At 41.8% G+C, this 22,882-nt stretch overlaps 1 long non-coding RNA gene across 2 annotated transcripts; it reads left to right on the top strand.

Annotated features, from left to right (window-relative positions):
- Positions 1 to 242: 242 nt before the first annotated feature.
- Positions 243 to 22,358, top strand: LOC146759854 (uncharacterized). 2 transcript variants are annotated; one of them, XR_014932073.1, is made up of 4 exons: positions 248 to 436; positions 13,460 to 13,544; positions 14,841 to 15,061; positions 21,792 to 22,358. It is a non-coding gene; the product is annotated as an uncharacterized LOC146759854 (long non-coding RNA). The 2 variants fall into 2 exon arrangements; XR_014932074.1 differs by lacking the exons at positions 14,841 to 15,061; positions 21,792 to 22,358 and adding an exon at positions 14,354 to 14,442 and having other exon boundaries at positions 243 to 436.
- Positions 22,359 to 22,882: the final 524 nt, after the last annotated feature.

Raw genomic sequence — 22,882 nt, 5'->3', positions numbered from 1 at the left:
ATGGAAAAGTCTGTTTTGCAGGACACAAATAAGTTCTATGAAATATAGTCCAGTACATTATTATTACTGTGGAGCAAAGGAATCAGGTTTTATTTGTATGATCTGGAAGCTTTGGTTTTTGGCTGGATAGAATGACTGGAAGATACTGGGAGAAGCTAAATACCAGTAATAAACACTCTTCTTTAGTGCTTCGAGATTGTATTATATTTTTCTGTATGTTTGTCGGTTTGATATGATTGTCATAACTCAAATCCATTTGTTCTTAGGTGTTTAGGAACTGCTGTGAGCAGCTACAAGTATCATCCATTTATTTGCTCTCCTACAGGAAGATGTGTAAGAATACGAAGTTGCCTGAAAGAGACCTTTCCTGAAGTACTGATTTTGGTTCTCACTCTACAATGTGACAAAGCCACCTTCCTAAGACCTTCATCTACAGGTAATATAACATCAGCTGAGTCCATGGTGCTGCTGTTAGATGCAGCCAAATTGAAAATGTATCATAACTAACAATGCACATTGTACATCAGCATACTGAATACATGCATATGACACAGTCTGTAGCTTGGGATCTCTGGATTCCACAGGTTGGAGTATTGGGCACCATCACAGGTTGTTTACTCACCTGTATGTAATGTATGCTCACTATTTAGCAAATATGATAAATCTGGTATCAAGTTCAATGATATGGTTGGTTGAGGGAATCAGGCTCAAAGAAGAAGAAATGGTATCAAAACCAGCTGTATTCTGAAGTGCTCTTGGGGTCCTACAGTTGATAGTTTCTGAAGTGCCCAAGCAGCAGGATGTTTTTCTTTACTTTAAAGCTTGTTGCCTTCTGATTATTTTCTTTCTCTGGTCACTTTTTCTTAAAGGGAAATAATCTGAGTACCAGGTTTACCCACTGTATTTGTGCTTAGCTTCTTTGCCTTGTTCATGTCTTTGCTTGAGGGGAATGTTGTCTTTGGACTGACTAGGTACTTAGATATTTCTCCTATGTTAGACAAAATATTGTATCCTTTACAGGGTGGGGAGTGCTACCATTTAAGACGATGGAATCAGTCTGTTCCAAAACTGTTTTATATCCATTAGGATCAAGTTAAAGAAGTTTTTTTATGACCAAACTGTTTCGGTAGCTTTGGACCATTTGCATCCTCATCTTTGTATATTGTCATTCTGAAGTCAGTGTTTCTACTGCAACACTGGAACTTTTACAGATTTTGTATTGAGAAACTCTTCCTCAGTCTGGGAACGTATTTCTTGTACAGTCCAAATTATATTCACAAATAACTTGCCTTTGTGCGAGCCCCTACCACCTCCGTGCCTCAACATGCACCGTACTTTTACAGGATGAATACATTAAAATGCTTAGGCATTCACGGCTGACATTTGTTCTGTTTAATTGAAATAATTTCATCACCTTCTAAACTAAGCTTTTATGACACATCAAAACTTTGGAACATTCTCTTTTCAATTATTTATAAGCCTTACAATATATTTCTAAATTTCTAGTTTAGTTGTCTCAAATCATGTTTTTATGTTTTCTCATAACAGCCTGCTCTTCATCTTAAGAATGCTGTCTAACCTCTAGCTTTCTAGAAAATGTGTCTCCTATGAGCTGTAGGATGAACACACAACACAATCCACTCCATTAAAATGCACACACCATAACAATGCTAAGCTTTTGATGCAGGAGTGCTTTCAAGAAACCCGTGTTTCTTTGTGCTATAACATGTCCATTGCTGAAAGTGGTCTAGTACCTAGAGCTGCCTAAATGAAGATTGTGTTTGTCACGGTTTGAACTAAAAATCCACCTGCGCCCGTGACAGGGGCCGTAGGCCCCGGAGGGGCCCTAGGCCGAAAGGAAAAAGTTAATTAGGAAAAGAAAACAGCGGCAACGATCTAAGGAGGCACACTTATTTACTAAATACTATATCGAAATACAGGATAACACAATATAATACAATATAATTGAAAATTGAGCTAACGAATCAAGCGAAATAGGAGAGAGAATGAGTCCCGTAACCGAGAGGCCTACTGTAAATCTAGGCGAACGGCTGAAGGCTCCCACACACTCCCCTGAACGCCAGAACTCGAAAGACGACAGTCTGTTCTGCGACAGAGTTAATATAGAGTCCAGGTCCCGTGACCTATCGTGTTGTTCCCTGGGAGATGTAGTCTTCTTCTGTAAGTTGCAGATTCAGTAAAATTATTCATGCTTTATATGATGTTATGATGTGGAATACTGATAGCAAAAAATACAAAATTATTAAACCATGACATTCCACCCCTTATTCTACATCATTACATTATGTTTATACATACATACACACTCATATGTATAATTGTGAATAATCAGCAACCTTATTTTTCTCAACAATTTATATTTATTCCATACAAATCCCTAAGTTGAGAACAAAACTCTATAACCTAACCTACTATTTATTAATTTTGAGAAAATGGCAAAACTGCCAGAAAAAGGAAAACATGTCAGCGGTAGAGGGGAAAGGCAGCGCTAGTAGGGCGTCCCCCACATCAAGGTGCACTCATCCTTTCCCAGCCACCACAGCAGATTTCCTTTTGACTTATACTTCTTTCCATGTGTGCTCTACACATGCATGGCCAGTGCAGGATATAGAGTCCAGATGGAAAACTTGCTTACAGAATGCCTAATTAAGGTATATAGAGAAAAAGTGTTTCCTTAACATTAATCCACTCTATCTTAAGTCCTATACCTAATTGAACTATTCTGTACCTAATTGAAATATTTTCTGAGACTCTACCTATATATTTACAGGAAAATCATTGGCTGCACTCCCCCAACATCAAATTCCCTTGTGGTACACATTGAACATTCCCATTTTTGTCCATCACCCACCATGTGCACCCAGGTCCCTGGGCAAAGACAGTACCCCGGAGAGGTTTGCCCTTTCCAGACGCTGGAAGGACCCAAACCGTCTTTCCCAACACGCTCTTTATGTGTACTACAGGAACCTTATCTCCCTCCATGGTACGTAGGGAGCTGGATTGGTTAGGACCATTGCGATTACTAGATCCTCGAGTGTTGACCAACCAGGTGGCTTCTGCTAAATGGTTCTCCCAATTTTTATACGTTCCGCCACCCATTGCTTTCAACATAGTTTTCAACAACCCATTGAATCGTTCAATCTTACCAGAAGCTGGTGCATGATAGGGAATATGGTAAATCCACTCGATGCCATGATTTTTGGCCCAAGTGGTTACAAGGGAATTTTTAAAATGGGTCCCATTATCTGATTCAATTCTTTCTGGAGTGCCATGCCGCCACAGGATTTGCTTTTCCAACCCTAATATGGTGTTTCGGGCGGTAGCATGGGGTACTGCGTATGTTTCGAGCCACCCAGTGGTTGCCTCCACCATGGTGAGTACATAACGCTTACCATTGCGAGATCGTGGCAAGGTGATATAATCAATCTGCCATGCCTCTCCATATTTATACTTTTGCCATCGCCCATCCCCCCAAAGAGGTTTCATCCTCTTGGCTTGTTTAATTATGGCGCATGTTTCACAATCATGAATAACCTGAGCAATAGCGTCCATAGTTAAGTCCACCCCTCGGTCTCTGGCCCACTTATATGTTGCATCCCTTCCTTGATGACCTGAAGTCTCATGGGCCCACCGAGCTAGGAATAATTCACCCTTGTTCTGCCAGTCCAAGTCTATTTGAGCCACCTCAATTTTGGCAGCTCGATCAACCTGATGGTTATTTTTATGTTCTTCAGTAGCCTTACTTTTAGGCACATGAGCATCTACATGGCGCACCTTTACAACAATGTTCCTTATTCGGGCAGCAATGTCTTTCCACAGTTCAGCAGCCCAAACAGGTTTACCCTTTCGTTGCCAATTATCATCTTCCCACTGTTGCAACCACCCCCATAAGGCATTTGCCACCATCCATGAATCAGTATAAAGATGAAGCATTGGCCACCTCTCCCGTTCAGCCACATCTAAAGCCAGCTGAACAGCCTTTACCTCTGCAAATTGACTTGATTCTCCTTTACCTTCAGTGGCCTCTGCAACTTGTCGTGTGGGGCTCCATACAGCAGCTTTCCATCTGCGATGCTTCCCTACAATACGACATGATCCGTCTGTGAATAGGGCAAATTTCTTTTCATTTTCTGGTAGCTCATTGTATGGTGGTGCCTCTTTAGCACGTGATACCTCTTCTGTAGGTGGTATTTCAATTTTTTTACTCTCAGGCCAGTCCATGATCACTTCTAGAATTCCAGGACGGCTGAGTTTTCCCATTCGAGCTCGTTGAGTAATTAATGAAATCCACTTACTCCAAGTGGCATCAGTAGCATGATGGGTGGAGGGAACCTGTCCTTTAAACATCCAGTTTATTACTGGCAAGCGAGGTGCTAGAAGAAGCTGAACCTCTGTCCCAACTACTTCAGAAGCAGCCCGAACCCCCTCATACACGGCTAAGATCTCCTTCTCAGTCGGAGTGTAGCGCTCCTCAGACCCTTTATATGCTCGACTCCAAAATCCTAGGGGTCGGCCTCGGGTCTCTCCTGAGGCTCTTTGCCACAAACTCCAGGTGGGACCTTTCTCTCCAGCAGCAGTGTAGAGGATGTTCTTCACATCCTGTCCCGTCCGTACTGGCCCCAAGGCCACGGCACGGGCTATTTCTTGTTTTATCTGCTCAAAAGCCTGCTGCTGCTCAGGACCCCATGAGAAATTATTCTTCTTCCGTGTTACCTGATAGAGGGGGCTCACTATGTGGCTGTAGTTTGGGACATGCATTCTCCAAAAGCCCACTACTCCCAGAAAAGATTGGGTCTCTGTCTTGTTGGTGGGCGGAGACATAGCAGTGATTTTGTCAATCACATCTGCTGGGATGTGACGACGTCCATCTTGCCATTTTATACCTACGAACTGGATTTCCTGGGCAGGCCCCTTCACCTTGCTGCGCTTAATGGCAAAACCAGCTTTCAAAAGAATTTGGATTATCTGTTTCCCTTTCTTGGAAACCTCTGCTGCTGTATGGCCCCACACCACAATGTCATCAATATACTGCAAGTGCTCAGGAGCATTACCCTGTTCCAAAACAGCTTGGATCAATCCATGGCAAATTGTTGGGCTGTGCTTCCACCCCTGGGGTAAACGGTTCCAGGTATACTGAATACCTCTCCAGGTAAAAGCAAACTGTGGCCTACATTTTGCAGCCAATGGGATGGAAAAGAAGGCATTAGCAATATCAATGGTGGCATACCACCTAGCTTCTTTTGACTCCAATTCATACTGGAGTTCTAGCATGTCTGGTACAGCAGCACTTAATGGAGGTGTGACTTCATTCAGGCCACGGTAATCTACCGTCAGCCTCCATTCCCCACTGGTTTTACGCACTGGCCATATGGGGCTGTTAAAAGGCGAGTGCGTTTTGCTAATCACTCCCTGATTTTCTAATTGGCGAATTAGCTTTTGAATGGGGAGCAATGAGTCCCTATTAGTGCGGTACTGCCGTCTGTGAACCACTTTGGTGGCAATTGGTACCTCTTGGTCTTTTACCTGGAGCAACCCCACAGCAGAAGGATCATCTGACAGACCAGGTAAAGTTGACAGCTGCTTAACACCATTTGTGTTTACAGCAGCTATCCCAAAGGCCCATCGATACCCCTTGGGATCCTTGAAATATCCCATCCTAAGGTAATCGATTCCCAGTATACATGGAGCCTCTGGACCAGTCACAATAGGGTGCCTTCGCCAGTTTTTACCAGTGAGGCTTATTTCGGCCTCCAACATAGTCAATTCTTGGGAACCCCCAGTCACTCCATGGATATATATTGGTTGTGTCCCTTGGTGACTTGAGGGCATTAGGGTGCATTGTGCACCAGTGTCCACCAAGGCTTTATATTTCTGTGGTTGAGATGTGCCAGGCCACTTAATCCACACAGTCCAGTATACTCTGTTGTCCCTTTCCCCCCCCTGGCTGGGGGCAGGGCCCCTCTATTGTTTACCTCGTTGACTTGCAGCAACTGGAACTCTCCCCTTCTTGGAAGAGTTCACCTTGGTAGTTGCTTCACCTTGTAATTCTTTCACTCGTGCCTGAAGTGCAGAAGTGGATGAATTACACCACTTCTTCATGTCCTCCCCATGACTACAGTGGAAAAGCAACAAGGCAAGACGTGTAGTCTCATTGTTGATTCGAGGTGACTTATCATCGTCATTTGCTTGAATACGAGGACGTCTCTTTTTAATGGTTGAGATTTTCGATGATACAGGTCGAGAGGAACTCATGTTGTTTAGCTTCCTCAATAGGCGATTGTGGAAATCCTGGTTTCCATCATCTTGTACCACCGTGGATTCATCTACATCAGGCACATTAGCCAATTTGTCAATAATATCATTTTGTGTTCCCTCCACTTCGTTTAACCTTTCCACAATTTTGACAATGGCTGAAGTATACAGATTAACTTCTGTGGCGCTTATAAATAATTCAAGTTCCTGAAGTCTGCCAATTAGTTCATTCACAAAGGGTTTCCTGTCTCCTTTGCCATATACTAATGCAAGTGCACTGGCATGCTTTTCTGGAGCTGCTTTTGTAAAGTCACGCCACATTTGTCGTGGAACGCGGACTGCTTCAGGATCATGTAATTGGTCTGGATCATTACGATTGAACTCGCGGCTGTATAGCATTTCCACCAGAGCATTTTCTCTCAAAAATTGGATACCTTTCTCAATATCAGTCCATTTCTTTCTCTCAGGCTCCAAGTCCCGTTTAAAGGGGAATCTATCTCTTACCGCTATCAACATCCGCTTCCAAAGGGTGTAGGACCGATTTTGGCATGTGCCAATACCTCTGTCCACACGTGGGTCCCTGGAAATGCTACCCAGTTGGCGAGCTTCACTGCCATCGAGCCATGCACTGTTGGCACCATTGTCCCAGCAGCGAAGTAACCAAGTGACCATATTTTCTTTTGGCTGACGTGTGTAATCCTTTCTTAGATCTCGAATTTCACTCAGTTTAAAAGATCGATCAATAATGGTCGTAATACTTTGCTCACCTTTTGCTCTGTCAAGAGTCCCAGGTGTTGATGGTGGCAACTGTGTTGATGAGGCTGCCCCATCTACAAGTTTGGACTTGAGAAATTCTCGTAAAGAAAAAGTAGCTTTTGGCTCCTCTTCTGACTCTGACCCTGACCCTGATGCTTGTGTTATTTCCTCCAGGTAACCCTCCTTCTTTTTCCTCTCTCCTAACTTTCTCTGCTCCTCTAACTTCTTCTGCTCCTCTATCATCTTCTGCTCCTCTATCATCTTCTGCTCCTCTATCATCTTCTTATACCCCTCTAACATCCTCTGCTCCTCCAACTTCTTCTGGTCTTCTGACTCCCCCTGCTCCCCTGAGTCTCCTGAGTCCTGCTCTCCTAACTCCCTCCGCTCTTCTAACTCCTTCTGCATTTTCTCTAACTGAGTTGAAACTTGTTTTGTCTTTCGCCCTCTTACAGGGGCAACCAACATTGTATCTGGTGTCCCAGATGGTTGGTCCAATTGGACAACCTGTGCCCCCAGTGGCTGGTCAGATTGGACTACATGTGCCCCCAATGGCTGGCCAAATTGGACTACATGTGCCCCTGGTAGTTGGTTAAATACATTCAACTCACCCTGGAGGGCACATAGCTGGTCTCGGAGAGCGTTCCGCTCAAACTGGACAGCACCAAGCTCAGTCTGGAGGCTGTTGTAGTTGGACTGGAGAGTGTTGTACCCGAACCGGAGGACGTTATGCTCGGCCTGGAGGGCAGTGTGCTCAGTCTGGAGAGTGTTGAGCTTGGTCTGGAGGGCATTGTGCTCGGTCTGAAGAGTGTTGTGCTCGGTCCGAAGGGCATTGTGCTCAGTCTGAAGAGCGTTATGCTCGGACCGAAGGGCATTATGCACAGACTGAAGAGTGTTGTGCTCGGACTGGAGGGTGTCACAGTTGGATTGGAAGGCATCATGCTTGGCCTGGAGGGTGCCGCACTCAGACTGGACGGCGTCATACTTGGACTGGAGAGTGTTGTGCTCGGTCTGGAGGGCATTGTGCTCGGTCCGGAGGGCATCGCGCTCAGTCTGGAGAGTGTTGTACTCGGACCGGAGGGCGCTGTGCTCGGACTGGAGAGTGTTGTGCTCGGACCGGAGGGCGCTGTGCTCGGACTGGAGAGTGTCGTGCTCGGACCGGAGGGCGCTGTGCTCGGACTGGAGAGTGTCGTGCTCGGACCGGAGGGCATCGCGCTCAGTCTGGAGAGTGTCATGCTCGGACTGGAGGGCGCCGTGCTCGGACTGGAGAGTGTCGTGCTCGGACTGGAGGGCGCCATGCTCGGACTGGAGAGTGTCGTGCTCGGACCGGAGGGCGCTGTGCTCGGACTGGAGAGTGTTGAGTTGGGATTGCAGGGAGCTTTTCTCATCCCAAAGTTTTTCTGCGTCAGCTCTAAGATTCTCTTTCTCGTACCAGATTGAGTCTCGTTGGTACAGGAGATCTTTTCTCTCAGCTTCAAAAACTTTTTCTCTCTCTACCTTCTCATCCCAAAGTTTTTCTGCGTCAGCTCTAAGACTCTCTTTCTCGTACCAGATTGAGTCTCGTTGGTACAGGAGATCTTTTCTCTCAGCTTCAAAAGCTTTTTCTCTCTCTACCTTCTCAGTCCAAAGTTTTTCTGCCTCAGCTCTAAGACTCTCTTTCTCGTACCAGATTGAGTCTCGTTGGTACAGGAGATCTTTTCTCTCAGCTTCAAAAGCTTTTTCTCTCTCTACCTTCTCAGTCCAAAGTTTTTCTGCCTCAGCTCTAAGACTCTCCTTCTCGGCCCTGAGACTCTCTCTCTCAGCTTCAAAAACTTCCCTCTCAGGAATGGTATTGACTAAGGCCCGATAAGCATTAGCTAGGCCCAAAATCATTTGTGCCTCCTGAGATCTGCCTGAGCCACAACATTCCTGCCTCAAATATGCAATCAAACTCTCAGGATTCTTCAAGTGTTCTGGAGTGAAGCTCCATAACACTGAAGATGTCTGTCCTTTGAGAATCTCTTCAAAGCCTCTCCACGCTCCCTGCCACTCAGTATTCTCTGGTTCTAGAGAAGACTTCCTCCGGATGTTATAAATCCAGATACTGAGTGAGATTATTACAATAATCAACAGTAAGATCAGGGAGATTAAGAGTGTGGCCCACTGATCATTCAAAAACTGCATAAAGGATTCATAGAAAGAAAGAGGAGCACGCTTAAAAATCACCATTTCTGTATAATTAGTTGCATTAGTTGCTCCCTCTGGAGCTGTATACAGATACGAAGTGAGCATTGCTAACCATGCTTTCAATCCATTATACAATTGTATAGCTCCATAAGAAAAAGTGGCTAGCTTAAACATGGCCCAATATGTTCGGAGCGTCTCAAAAAAGGAACCAATGGCACACAGTCCCTGGTAAAACAAATTTAGTAGAGAAAACATTTTTTTTCCTCCAATAGAGAGAAAAAAGTAAAAGAAAACAAAGCTCAGCAGTGTTTATAAAATATACTGGAGTATTGGCAGTCCGCCTGGACTTTCAAGGTCAAGCTCGCAGGTGCAGAATCGCAAACACGAGATAGCTCCTTAACAGGGAAAAAAAAACTCGTAGCTCTGTTAAAAGCTAAAAGAGCAACAGAAGAAAACACAGAAAAACAGCAACTCAATTTGCCCGCATTCTCCACCAAAATCTGTCACGGTTTGAACTAAAAATCCACCTGCGCCCGTGACAGGGGCCGTAGGCCCCGGAGGGGCCCTAGGCCGAAAGGAAAAAGTTAATTAGGAAAAGAAAACAGCGGCAACGATCTAAGGAGGCACACTTATTTACTAAATACTATATCGAAATACAGGATAACACAATATAATACAATATAATTGAAAATTGAGCTAACGAATCAAGCGAAATAGGAGAGAGAATGAGTCCCGTAACCGAGAGGCCTACTGTAAATCTAGGCGAACGGCTGAAGGCTCCCACACACTCCCCTGAACGCCAGAACTCGAAAGACGACAGTCTGTTCTGCGACAGAGTTAATATAGAGTCCAGGTCCCGTGACCTATCGTGTTGTTCCCTGGGAGATGTAGTCTTCTTCTGTAAGTTGCAGATTCAGTAAAATTATTCATGCTTTATATGATGTTATGATGTGGAATACTGATAGCAAAAAATACAAAATTATTAAACCATGACAGTGTTGTAGCTCGACTATATTACAATGACAGTAAATGAAGGACATATTTTGTATTCACTTACCGTGGTTTTTTTTCCAATTTACTGAAATCATGGAAGTATTTATGGTTAGGTTACCTTAACTGAATGGTATATAAGCCCACTATATGGTGGTACATCTATTCTAAGAGTCTAATTGAATAAAGTAGGAAAACAGGGTAAGAGTTTATTGACAGAAGAGTGGTTCTGTGTTCACAGACTTCTGCACCATCTTGTCTTATTAACTGAAATGTTGTTTCCCTAGCATATAGCTGTTCTATGGTTGTCTTAATCATTTTGCTCTGTAGCCTCTAACAGCACCCTCAATGTGCTATTAGCAGCAGGGTCGTTCTGTAAATGAATAAGACAAAATATCTGTTTTTTTTCCTTTTTCCGGTGAAATTTCTCTGCCTACACAAGTTCTGTGTCCCTGGGAGCTGCAAGGAGTCAATCTTTGGTTCAGGTTGGGAGGAGTTTTATTTCTTTTTTTTTTCTTCCTCCTTTTTAAATGTAGTTCAGCCAGCCACTTGGAAGGTGAAGATAAGATAGCACTGAGGTTGTCTGCAGACTCAAGTCACGAGGACTTGTAGGCTTCTCTCTCTGCTCACAATATAGTGTTGCAGCGGGCACTTCTTGGGATCCATGATGAAGGTGTATATTTGATTCTAGTTTCAGTGCTTTTCTCTTGGTTTCTGAAGCTGTGTTCTTGCTAAGCAGGAAGGTGTTTTTGTAGTGTTAGAATTAGCAATCAGTGTTGGAACTAATACCTTTGCTGTGAGCTGGGCAAGAGCGCTTCAGAAATAGCGCGTGGTTGTCATTAAATGCAGTGAAATGTGGCAGTGTCTTCTAAAAAAATTAACTTCCAGGATTTCCTGTGGAGCTGACTATTTTCTTGATCTTCATGTAAGTGCTCAGAATTAGTGCTCATAAAAAGATTTTAGTACTAATCCTCCTGTAGGTTCCTTTGAAATACAGTGTTAACATTTTTTTTTCTTTACTCCCGTAAAAGTTCTTAATGTGCCTCCTACGCTTCTTTCAGTGAACACACAGCCTCTGATCTATTAATGCACAACGTGTCCCAGAAATCAGTTTAACTGATTCCCATCCATCATTCAGCACCATTTCTTCTATTATGTTGCAGAGCGGGTGTCTTTGAAGCCCTATTTTGTATACACTGGGTGATAGTTCCGTCTAACTTTTCTGAAAAAGAGATAGAACTCACCAGTTTTATTATTTATGATTGAAGGGTGCATTAGTAAGAGCAGAGCCAGAAACCTACTTTCCATAAAAATGTTGAATACTGTTTTTCAGAAGCTGCCTTTCATTTACGCTTCTTAAGTTTTAGGAAATAAATTTAATGATCAAGAAAGGACTGACAGCACCAGTTCAAACAATGTTTAAGGCCAGGTCTGTGTACAAAAGCAAGGTCTGCAATCATACATTGTGCATTATGAATTAATCTAAACCGGAAATGTTATTTCTTGAAGGCCTGGAGCAAAGACGATATTTATTCCAGGCAAGTACCTTCTGTTCTGCCATGTTGTGTCTGTCCATTGCTCTTAGCTGCCTGTCATCTCTGCTGAATGCAAAATACATTGATTGTCACTTCTGCCCTCTGACATTATTGAAGCCTAAATAGAAGGATGTAGAGCTAGTATTTGTTATGCTACATCAGCCATAACATACTTCCTGTACCAAAACAGTCTCGTAGTCTCTGATGTTCAAAAGTAAGCAATGTCAGGGAAACAAAGACAAGCCCATCACTTGGGGACTTGTTTTATTAGCCTCCTCTAGCTAAATACTCCCTGACCTACATCTGGAGCTTGTCTGCAATTAGGAAATAACTATGTCTGCTGTGTTGAGCAAATCAGGAGAGAAGCTCTCAAAACAAGTGAGCAGTGGGTTATGCCTAAGCTGGGGATATTTAAGGCAGAATCCTGAAGTTCACATTCAAGCACGGAAAGTGAGTGACGTGGTAACTTTCTGGTGCGCAATCCTACACCCTGGTCAGAAAGGTGACTGAAAGCAGCCCTCTGTGGGTTTGCTGATGGAAAAGCTGAGTTACCAGACTTTGATCCATAATCAGCACCATTATTCAATGAGACGGTTGGGATGGCCCATGTTAGAGTCAGGCAGTCTCTAATCTTTAAGTAGGAAGTTTGCAAAGCCTTGGATCAGTTACATTCTGAGTAGGAATAAGCTCTGTTTTTTTGTGGGGATTGAATATCAGTAAGACTCCACCAGCAGGGCTCCCCTTTGCTCCCACAGTGAGGTGGTGTCCACAGCTCTGTACCTTTTCCCACATTTCATGGTGTCAATGTGGAGTTTTTAACAATCAGCAGCACTTAAGTTAGCTAAGAGGCAGGCAGTGTGTTGGCACTGCCAAGAATGTCAGCAAGCAGTTTGTGGCCACCCCACATAATTGACACATCAGTGCGTTATTCAGAGTTTGCTCCGTACAAACTGTTAAACAATGAGTTAGGATTGCCAGCAAGGATAGTCAGTTTGGGAGTATGAAAATGTGTGCATCAGCATCTCTAAAATAAGAGAAGAAGAAGCAGCTTTGAGTCTGGGAAAGATTTACAGGTAGGCAGCACCCACTTGCTTTAATTAAGACTGAAAGAGAAGAGCTGAAGGTGGCCTGTAGGGGTATAAATGAAGCTGGTGTGTGTAGTAGCAGAATAGGGATTAAAAGATCTGAGGAAGGGAACTGACTATCAGTGTTTGCTAGTGAGGAAGAGGAACCTGCAGCTTTTGGATGAGTACAGAGCTCTTCACTATTGAGTAAGAACCCAAACAGATTGAATGCAGTTTCCTCCTTTCTGGCTAAACAAAGACTGATGGAATATTACAATAAACTTCAGCCTTTTACTGCTTTAGTCAGTATAAAATTATAGAGAACAGGTCAGCCCTGTGAGTGCAGAGGAAATAGGTCAGGGGTAAAGCATATGAACAATAGCATCTCCATTTTCATAAGATATATTATTCCTGTTTTGAGGCAGATTCTGGTCTTTGTGAAGTGCCAGAGGGCATCTGTTGTGAACTCTGGAACAGGTAGATGAATGGTGGCTGAATTTAACTAATATAAGGAAGCCTTCATTAACTAATGAACTGAATAAGAACAAACAAAGAGAAACTGAGCTTGAATAACTCAGCTTCTCCTCTGAAAAGAAGAACAATGGCATGGAAATCAAATAACATACTCCTTACGTGGGAATAAATTTCTGGCCAGTCAGTCCTTGATTTGTTTTCCAGGTTGTACCCGTGCTGGCAAGCTTCATTTCTCATGAGTTGCTGGTAGTTGCTGGCTCTGGGATTCGTGGGTGGTTTATGCCAGAAGGTGAGTCCCAGTCTTGGCATTTGAGCTCTGTGTTCCACATGCAATGTAGTTGTCAGCATTTGGGCTCATGACCTTATTCTGACTGACATATCCTGTCCTATGCCCTGGAAAACCCATATGTGCACAATCCACTGTCAAACAGAGTTCATAGAGAGGACACGTTATTCATATAAACCTTGTTTTGAAATCTTTGGTCTTTGCCCTTTACCTGTTTATCTGTAAGTTTATTTACAAGACTGCTCTGTGTCCATTTGTGTCTAGATGATAAGTGACAAAATCAGATCTCACTTAAGGCTTACACTTGTTTACTTCTAGAAGATGGTGTGATATAGGTGCTAGGAGAGGTGAATTTATTGCAAAACAAAACAAAAATATTTCATTCAAAATTGAGCTTAGATACTTTCTTCTTGTAGTTCAGACTCTTTTACAAGGAATACAAATATGCAATCAGGTAATAGTGCAATCAGTGTCCTAATCAAAGTCAGGGGTCACTTGCTAGATGATCTCTTCGTTTGACACAAGTAGTAGGTGGCCAGATAGATAGTAGAGGACAGACAATTGCTATAGATAAAGAAACAATACAACCAAAATCAATTCAAACTTTTTTACTCTTATGACAGCAATATGAGTCATGCTGAAAAAACCTTCACAGCACACCTTTGTTTTTTTTTTTTTTTTTCCCTGGTAAATGTTTCAAAGGCTGAATATGAAATTTGGGTACAATTATTATTCCATTAAAAATAAAGATGTACTGCATCTGATTTCACTGTGTATCCAAACAGTTTTTAACATTTTTTTTTTTTTTCCAGAACAAAATTGCACCAAGTAAATTTGTGCTAGAAACTTGCACTTAACACAGGAAAGAAACATTATTTTCTGGGCTGAGTGTACAGATGCTGCTGCTTCGGTACACGTGAAGTTCTTTTGTGTTTTATAGTCAAGTGTGTGATTATTTTTTTTCCACATGGATGTACTTTTCTTTTGAAATGCCATAAAAATGTATTTTCTCCGCTTCCAAACAAAGATCAACAAGCATGTGATGCGCTGACATGTCAGCAGTTACACAGGATAATTTTCCATGAAATGGATGCTAATTAAACTTGAATCAAAATGAATTTGAACTAGAACTTGCCTCTGGTGGGTGAAGCATGTAACAAAAGTAATAGCCTATGAAAAAATGGGACACGTGTATGAAGGTTTTTCTTTTGTGGTGTGGCACTCAGGAAAATACTCTTCATGTTGTGGAATTTCACGGTGCAGTGGTTGGTAAGTTTCTCTCTATTTCATTCCCCATAGATACTCTTGAAGCAGAACTGCTGAGTCACAGCCTGCACCAGTGACGGAGCTCCTGGTGGGAAGGCAGGGCCTACCCAGGGGAGCTTAAGTGCATGTAATGTGTCTGAGTGATTGGAAGGGCTGGAGCCAAGATCTACCCTTTCCAACACCTCATTTGAGGGTTGGTGGTGAAGGTGAGGATATCTTGTTGGAGATTCCTGTATACCTGAGGCCTTCTCAAAGTAAGTAGCTACTTTTCTTTATTTCTGTGTCTGCTGTGTTTGAGCAAATCCTCACTTGTTGCAGCCTGTGATCTTGCTCCTCTGCTGTTGTAGTTGTGCTTTCTGTTGTGTTACAGCCCTAAATTGTGCTCTTAGTCTGTGGTAGCTCTATGGGCTTTTTCCAGACCTTATTTAAAAACAAATGGAAAATGGGCAAAGTGGGTGTGAGAGTCAGACGAAAAAGTTTGGGTTTCACAGCGTCAACAACATGTATTGCCTCCTTTGGATTCCTTGACAGGTGACAAAAGATCAGAATTTCTATATTCTTCGCTGCACTATTTGTTACAAGGCTATACTACAAAAGGAGAACTGTGGTTTCTTTTTCCTATTTCCATTTCTTTTCTTCCTGTTCATTAAACTTCTCTTTGTAGAACATAGTTTATCAACTGGATGTATATGAAAGGATGCAGCCTTTTCAGCCAGAAATTTGACTCAAGCACTGCTGTTGAGAGGAGAATGCCAGTTGTGCTTCACAACTTAGTACTCTGTTGAGTGTGGAGTAGCTTTTGATTAGTTTTAGTTTTAATGTAGGCATTCTGCAGGTGAGAGGAGGTTCATGTAGAATCAAGGTAAATGTTTTTGAAAGCCTGTTTCATTTGATCAAGCAGCAATAATAAACTTGCAATTGTTGCATATATATTTCTAGGCAAGTCAGTAATTTGCTTCCAAAGTGATTTGGTTATGTTTGGCCACTCATAATGAAAAGCCTTATTCTGATTAATCTACAGCACATGTCAATTAATCTCTTGTGTAAGACTGAACTATAGTGCCTAATGTGGTTCTTCAAAGTGATAACCCTCTTATGCTTTGCTAAAAATGTACTTGTCTTTGCAGTTCTGAAATAGATTAAATTAAATTTCACATTGTTGCTGTGAAGAGAGGAGGTAGGAAGAGCCCAGTCTCATAGAATCATAACTGGAAAGCAGTTTTGCTCTTCATGAACACTCTTGTAACCTCACTGTACTAACCTATGGGCAGAACCTAAAGGAAATGACATAAAATCCAATTTAACTTCAGACTCTTTCATTTTATAAGCAAGAAGAATTTGTGAATCTGCATAGATGCAATTGAACAAAATATGTAATGCAAGCCCTTTTTCATTCATTGTCTTAATTTAACCAATTTCATCCACGTGTCAAATCACATAAGGGGGATGCTCTAGAAACTAGTAAAGTCACAAGCCTCTTAACTAATCTTGTTGATGCTAATTTAAATTCTTGTAATAAATTTCTATTATAAAAATATCAGAGGGAAATAGGAAATGCTGGTACATAATGCTCAGGAGATATGAAAACTAGTCTGATTGGCTGGGAAACTTGTGCCTTTCAAAATTCCACACTTACGAGCAGTCCTATGAATGTTTTGGTCAGTTGCTGGCATTTAATGAAACCTGCAGAATTCATGGCATCTCTAAGAGTCCCACATTGCATTAGTTGATGATGGGGCTTGGGCCAACAGGCTCAGTGTCTCTGGATGATGGATCTCAGGTTGAAAATCACTGTGCTCGCTCACCCTTCTGATCATCCTGGACGTCAGATTCATGGGAAATCAAAGTTGCTTTGTTATGCTCATTTCTGAATGGAAACGCTTTGCATGCCTCTCATGTCTACATCTGGGCTTTGGGTCAGATGCTTTGCACACTCAAGATTTCATTCAGTAGCTGTGGCAGAGTGCATCATGTTAGGTTTTCATTCGTCAGTCCTGGGTGCTTGAAACTGTAAGGAAGAGCCATTCTCACAATATGAGTGAGAAACCTGAAGTTGTGGGGTCCTCAGCGCATCAGCTGCAGCTGACTAGCTAGTTAAAGATAATCTGGTCTTTCTAATTTAAAAATGTAGTGTAAGATGATAAGTTAAAGGGAACACTGTTACGGTTGTACATGACGCTAGAATAGATTTGTCCTCAGTGCTGTTACAAAACAAGTCTCCACAAACAAATTTTAGTGTCTCATTAAAGACTGCTTTATTGAGAGCATAGTGAACAATGGATATTTAAGGTTATTTTTTGAGAGCAGAAATAATTTACGTTTAAAGAAAACTTTGACTTTATTTCTTGACCATCTTAAGCTATAAATCTTAAGCTGTGTTTTACTTGCTCTGTTATTACCAGAAATGCAGTGTAGTAAAACATGAAGTACTCAAAAAAAACCCCGCAAACATTATTGAAGTCTTATATGGGCACTTAATGTTGAAACATCTTTACTACCAGTTTATAGACACTTAAAATATCATTGTCCTATAAGGTCAATTGCTCTTGCAACTTCACTAATGGCAGTTACACTGCCTACCCTGTATTGCATTAAATCTTCGTGTACTTATTTAGAGTCATGTGCTTCTTCCACTTTCAATGCTCTTACATATGTTATAGGAATCAGAACTTTTAAAGCAGGCTTTTAAAAATCGGATGTAACTTTTAAATCATATGTGCCTTCCTTTTGTTTATTTCTAGAGCTGTTAGAGACACAAATGAAAATGCTTTTGTAATATAATTGATGTCTGACTATAACATGAATCTTGTCATATTCAACTTTTACCTCTGTTCTTGTACTTGTATCATTCTGCTCTTTTAGCAGAATTGAAGAGGATAGTGTCTGGTCTTGATAGCTTGGGTACAAAAAGGGATCTATGGCGAGTCCTAAATGAAATCATTTATCTGCTTTAAAACTATACTTCAAGGACTGTTATGCCTTCAGCAGAGATTTGCAGGGGAGGGGAAGAGATCAGAAGGAAAAACTGAAGCGATGGGTCATCATGACATACTTGCGTACAAGCATCAATAAATACACTTCTTAGGGGCAGTTGCTGGTACGTCTTCCTCCCAAATATGAGTACAGAGGTATGGTGTGTGCCAGCACCCACTGGGCAGCTCAACACACAGCTACATGCCACACACACTCAGGAGAATGCACAAAAGGTAATTTGTGTAGGCATAAATATATGTACCAAGAATATAATTCCTTAGGAGCAGGCAAGCTGATTGTTTGATTCAAATTGTTTCTTAATTGAAACACAAAACAGCTCCTCTTTAATCTTCAGAGTACTTGAAATCATGTCTAGCTGGGAATATATGAACAACAGTATATGAACTGCATCTTTGAGGAATGATGTCTCTACTTTTTTCCAATAACAGATGCCATTTGGATTAACAAATAGGGATTCTCCTCACAGCAGCAGTATCTGATGGGGTTATCAAATTCTCTGAAACTAAAGAGAATGTGACAGTGACATCAATCAGATGTTATTGCTGCACATACAAATTCATTTGCTAGCCCAAGTGGTAGTTCATTTTTGTGCAGCTGGGAAATTCCTTTCAAGATTTGGTAATAGCTCAGCAGTGTGTATGAGTGGATTTGTATACATAAATGACATATATGGGTGCTGTGGCAGCAGTACAAAGCCATACAAATCTGGAGCTGTTTGTTCCTGATTTGAGGCTTGCCATCATCAGAGCTTTGTCTTTTTGGCCTGTGTTAAACATGGGGCGCATAACATCAAGTTGAAACTTGCCGTGGTAGATTCACAGATGTTTCACCTATGTATTTGTTAAATTAAATGTAGGTCTGTAGTGACAAATTTCAGTCTTGATTAAACCTACGTCGGATTATAGTCTGGTGCTGCAGTTTTCACGTTCATTTTGTAGTGGAGTAGGTATCAGGCTTAAAACCTTAACTTATATCCATAATATTTAGAGGATGTTCAACACTAGACTTCTGTTATAACATTGCCTTTATGGTTTTAAATGGTAATTGCCCTAGTGGCTATTTTATGCACTCAAGTATAAGTGCTCTATATGTGTATAATACCTGGATTTAACAGTTGTCTTTGTTCAGAGCCATATCAGGCATAGCAACAGCTCCTGTGGGTCAAAAGCTTTTGCCTTTTGAATACCCTCCGTGCCTCTCTGAGTTGACCTTCTCTTAGGAAATAGGTTCACAATAGGGCTGAAACGTCCTGCATGCATTTCTCATTTCGTAGTGGAGCATTGCAACTGCTATGTCCTCTTGGGCTTTGAGCTTTGAAGAGCTCCTCTTCCTTATGGCTGCTTTTAGACAAGAAAAAATATGCCAGCAGACTCTATATCTGTGCGTTAGCACTCCATGTACTGCATTCCCTTTCTGGGCTGTTGCATTAATTTCACAGTGTTTTCCAATATCTAGTAGCTCTGAATCAAAAGAATCTTGGTCTTTTCTGTTTCTAGCAGTTCTGGATTTAGAACAGTCTAGAAATTAAACGATGTCCTAATCTTTCCTTAGTGGCAAATGAGGGAAGAGTACTTGTCTGTGTGGGCATGGCCAAATTGTGGCACTGGGACAATTGTGCCTGATGACTTACAGTCCTGATGTTAATCCATGGAGAGAACATCCTCCTATCCACACTGTTATTGGGCCATGAGAAATTAGTTTATTATGAACAGGATTTAGGAAAAAAAATTAATGAAGTGTCATTAAAAAAAAAATATATATATATATACACATATATATTTTTTCTTAAAGCACCCTGTAAAGTAAAAGCATGAATTCAGTTTGTTTGTGGAGTCAGAGGCATCTCGATATGTATTCGCACTTGTTAATGAAGGGGGACAGCTGCCTGGAGATGCAGAAATTGTAGTTGAAAGGAACTCTGAGAAACACTTATAAGTGTATGTCTATGTATTTTTAGATAGTCTTTTGTACAGATTTGTATCTATTCACTGTAAGAGAAACGCTATCCTTTTACAGTCTCCATTGAGTGGTATTGGCTTTGAAAGGTATATTCCACCCCTGCTTTGTTCACATATGCACATTATTTCTATTTTAAGGTTTTCTGTGAGTAAAAGCAATCACTGGGTAGGATTCATCTCCTTACAACTATGTCTCTTTAGAGTCTGTGGAGATCACATCAGGACAGTCAGTAGATTCTCGAGTGCAATTCCTGCTATCTTAAAGCAACACTTAAATAGGTCAGATTAATTGTGCCTGAGAGGTTTATTTCTTTCCACTGATTATGGAGGGAGAGTAGATGTTTGTATCACAGTCATCAGCTCTGAAGCTCAGTGATGTGCATCCCACCTGTGGTGTCAGCACAGAGTGGTTCCTGCAGTGAGGTGCTTCCCATCTACTGGCCTCCCGCTCTGCATTTCTGTGGTTCTGCTTTCCTGCACACCAGTATGATTTTTGCCTTGACATTAGAGTTCATAGATGTGAAAATGTAGTCTCCAGATGTTTTAATTCTGCCTGTCAGCACAAGAACCACATTCTAAAACACTTCATTTGACATAATGCATAGGAGAGAAGTGGAGGTGCTGTAGGAGACTTTGTCAAATGGGTCCTTTGCTGTTACAACTAGGGCAAGTTAGCCCTGTTTTGAGCATGGTTGGATTATGCAACCTCCAAAAGCCTCTTCCAGTCTGGTTAATTCTATGACTCTTCATCCAGAGTTTTTCAAATTCATGGTTATTAGTGGCAGGTTTTAAGTCGGGCAATCTGTCTTTTAACCGGTCATAACATAGCAGCCAGTCTTGGGCCTGTACCTTGCTATCTGACCTACTCCTGGGGCTGGATGAGGAGAGCTGCCTGGATTTTCTCCATGAAGTTAGGCAGGATCTTCTGTAGGTACTCAGCAGAGCATTGCTTGGCAAACTTTTTTTCCCCTTTCCTTCCTCTACAAAGAATAAGTATATAGAATAAAGTGAAAGAAGATATTTTTCTGTTCTGCTAAGGCAATTTTGTAAGACTTGGCGTGAGTATCCTGGGAGTCTAAGCTAAAGATGGTGAACATATGGGAAAGCCCAGGAGGAAGCACAGAGTTTTAGTTTTCAAACCTTACTCTTGGATTGCTACAGTAATGTAATGAAAGGACATTAAATGAGCTGAAGTTATTAAACCCTAAAGGTTACAGAGTCCTATTGGGGGCCACATTCAAAATGTAATTAAACCAAGTCCAGATATTTTAATTTCTAGCTGGAGATTTATACAACATAAGTAGATTCTTCTTTCAATTCTAAACTTTATTGAAAATAAGCTTGTTAACTTGTTTATTTCTCTCTAGCAGTAACTGAATAGACATTGTTTAGAGCCACTTGGCTCTAGTAAAACAGTAGGTACCAGTATCAAAGAGTCATGGTTCAAATCAGATCATGTATCTGGGAAAACAGATGCTTGCACTCTGCTATTAAAGTCTCACTCCCCCAAAACCATGTAGTCTGCAAATGGTTATCCATTCTGATCCTCCAAGCCTCTCCCTGCCTGTTGTTCCAGATGGTCCATTGCTGGTATAATGCTCTCCATTACAGTGTGTGAGAGAACAATGGTCCTAGAACTGTTAATTCTGCTTATTAGGAATATAGGATTACACTTATAAGAGGTTGTTTCCTTCTAAAACATTCCGATTTCATTGTAAAATGAACTTGAGTGAGTTTAACTCTTCAAGAACACTATCTTTAAAAAACAAAACACAAGAACAACAACAACAAAAAGTTCACCAAACATGAACACCACTGAGAAAAATCCTTAAAACAAGCCAAAATCCAAAACCAAGGACATATCTTTATGGATTTGACTTGGCTTCCTATTGCTGGATTGGCTCAGCTTTTAGTAGTCCCTTCTCTCCTTCTGTCTGACTAGCTGCTCTTCTCTGAAGGAGTCGGATTGGCTCTGCTATCTATTTTCCTCAGGGAGAAAGCTGGCATGTGGTTCAGGTGCCTTGTGCTGCAGTTTGCAGGTCTGTGCTGGAAAGCTGACTCTTGAGATGACCTGGGTGAAAAAGAAGACGTCACTCCCTCTGCCCCACATCAGTTTATTCCTTGGACTAATTCTGTGACCTGTTTGGGCATTGTGACTCCAAACAAGTTTATTCATGAAACACATCTTGAGTGTGTCCTGTGACTGCCTTGGAGCTGGGAAGATGATTTGAGGGGGCAAGAAGCCAGCAGTCTGCCTTGGTGAGTTGTGCGCACACTAGCTAGGGTTTGAGTGACCTGGAATAATCAGGCACTGGCAAGGTATACCTGGGTGCTGTGAAAAGGTGTGGATTAGAATTCTTAAGGTGAGGGGAGACTCAGTCCTAAAACTCGCTCCTTGGTTGTTTGTCTTGACTGTTGGAGGCAACGGGCTGGCACTGAAAAAATGCTTAAGTTTTAAATTCAGAACAAAAACCTGCAGCAAGCCAAATCACCTTATTTAGAACTTACTAATTGCTTATAACTTTGCTACATCAGTGAAGACATTAGTTAGAAGCAATTGTGGGGCAAGGAGGAAGATAAGAACATGTTTTTAAGACTCTTAATATTCAGTCGTACTAAACAAGGTTGCTATGCTTGAGACAACAAGAGTAGAGGAGAACTGCTGAGAATTGCTCTCCTGCTGGAAGGTGTTTGTGTTTGGAAGTACAAGCACTCTGCCCAAGAGACAGCGGGCTGCAGGCTGGCGTAAAAGCTGCTTCAAGGACAGAATCCAGTGAGAATGGTTTGTATGCAGGTGGAGGAGAACATGAACCTTGGGCACCACTCTCTCTACTAGTAGTTTCTCTACTCTGATAGGGTTGTGTAGGGCTGGGCTTCTTAGAGGAGTAACTGTATTAAAGACAGCAATTCCTGAAAAGGTCAATTTAGGATACCTTCGTCTTGATCGGTAAACAGACAAAAAAATAGATGTGTGAGTTTTGCACTTGAATCTCGATGAGCAGGAGGCATGTGGTAATGTGTGAGAAGAGCCTCAATGTGCAGAGCAGCCCAGAGAGACCAGTTCAGCAGCAGATCTGGATGTGGGAGTCAGACAACGCTCCCACATTAATTAATGAGGTGAGG

The sequence above is a fragment of the Coturnix japonica genome, chromosome 9 (assembly GCF_054131305.1).
Source record: "Coturnix japonica strain WE chromosome 9, WE-NBRP24, whole genome shotgun sequence".
NCBI classification, from domain to species: Eukaryota; Metazoa; Chordata; class Aves; order Galliformes; family Phasianidae; genus Coturnix; species Coturnix japonica.
This window is presented reverse-complemented; position numbering and strand designations above follow the sequence as displayed.